Raw genomic sequence first — 1,977 nt, 5'->3', positions numbered from 1 at the left:
GCTCTGTAGACCAGGCTGGTCTCGAACTCACAGAGATCCACCTGCCTCTGCCTCCCGAGTGCTGGGATTAAAGGCGTGTGCCACCATCGCCCGGTGTCCCGCAAGTTTATATCTTGCTTCTGCTTCAGTAAGAAAGTCTCTACACAAGAGCAATACCGTTAGCAAATCTTCCACATCAAGCGTTTTCAGAGGCAGACTTCAAGTAAGAAACCCTCAGTACCAATTCTCATCCTCTAACTGTAGGAAGGTCAAGATGAATTGTGTAGCTCTCCTAGTACCTGACTTTTCTCTAAGATTAAAAGTAGTGATGATTAACATATATATATATGTATCCATTTCTAAATGATTGGCCCACTCCAGAGCTGCCTGCCACTATCTGGGACATGCTAATTCTGAGAGCTGGTTCCTAAGCCGCCTCTCCAGCTAAGGTGGAAACATCCATTTGTTCTGATCATGCACTAACCAGGTGTGATCTCCCAAGTTCCTTAAGATTCGCAGCACTTGGGACGGCTGAGTATCAGCCCCCATGGGGATTTTGCAGCACTTACATAGGACACCATGGTGTGGAGCGTGCGAGAGGTGGGTGGGACCGATCACGTTCTGCAAAAATCGCATGCAGTTCCATGCCAATGTCTGTCCGTAATTTAGGCCCGCATTACCGGAGTACATTCAGACAGAAGCCTCCTCACCACTATAAATACGCCTCTAAATGTAACTGCAGGTTCACAGCTGTGGCTGGAAGAGGGCAGGAAACGAAAACAAAATTGCCATGGCAGATGCGAGTCAGCAGAGGAGCAAATTTAAATTCCGACTTTGATTTCCAGCTTGATGTTGGGCTTATTTATGAAATGGCTTGAATCTTAATTCACGGCTTTGCCGAGAGAAACTGTGATCTCCTCCACAGGATCATTTAGGAAAGCACAGTGTGTTCAGTTAGCTTGGTGGGGAGGCACCTGGAGGCGGCGGCCACGTATCTCCTACCTAACCAGCAGCAGCCATCATTTTAGAAGTTAAATGTTGATGCCTCAAAAGAAAGGAAAGAAAAAAGAAATCAACCCCAGCAGATTCTAGTCATGGTGACTGTCAGCCTGCTCTCATGGTTTAAAATTACGGTCCTTCTGGGCAACGGGCGGGCGAGAACCAAAAACCTCCCTGCAGCTGCAGCTTAGCAGGCTCCCCAGCAGGTTCTTCTTGTTGGTCTCCCTTTCCAGCCAGCTGCCTCTGCTTTTGAAACGCCCAGCGATGCAACTCCACCCTCCCAGCGCAGGCTGCACGAGCGTGCGCATCCATCCTTTCCAGGGGGTTTTCTCTATGATGAGCCTTTTAAAGTTACTTCCCCGCCTGACTCGGTCCAGTCTAGGAGTTCCTTTAAGAGACAGAACATAGTTCGTCAAAAGGGAGATCATAAAAAAAAAAAAGGCCAGGGCTAGAGTTAATAATGAGTCCCACTGACTTAAAATATAAAAGTGAGGTCAAGGCAAAATGCAAACGATTTTTGTGAGAGTTGCCCTCCCCGCCTACCTCCCCCCCCACTGCCCTGATCAGGTATTTAATGGTTTCTTCATAAAAACTTTCCAGACAGCAGGGTTTCTCTGTGTAGCCTTGGCTGTCCTGGAACCTGCTCTGTGAACTCACAGACCTGCCTGCCTCTGCCTCAACAGTGCTGGATTCAAAGACAATAGGCCACCACTGCCCAGCTTTAAGAGCAGTTTTATGTCCAGGAAAAAGGAGGAAGTTTGAGAGCCACCACTGGGAGTCTAACCATTAACTAAACTAATTAAAATACACTTACCATCAGTTAGCCACCCTAGTGCAAGTCTACAACCCTAGCACCAGGGAGCGGAGGCAGGAGGACTGCCAGCGTGAAGCCAGCAAATTTTTGCTGAGCTACAAAGCAAAAAGTTCCCCTCATATGACATGGCAGCCTGTATCTGAAACAACAGGAGAGATTGCAGGCAAGGTGACCAGTAGTGTGTG

Source organism: Microtus ochrogaster, chromosome 5, assembly GCF_000317375.1.
Source record: "Microtus ochrogaster isolate Prairie Vole_2 chromosome 5, MicOch1.0, whole genome shotgun sequence".
In the NCBI taxonomy this organism is placed as follows: Eukaryota; Metazoa; Chordata; class Mammalia; order Rodentia; family Cricetidae; genus Microtus; species Microtus ochrogaster.
This window is presented reverse-complemented; position numbering follows the sequence as displayed.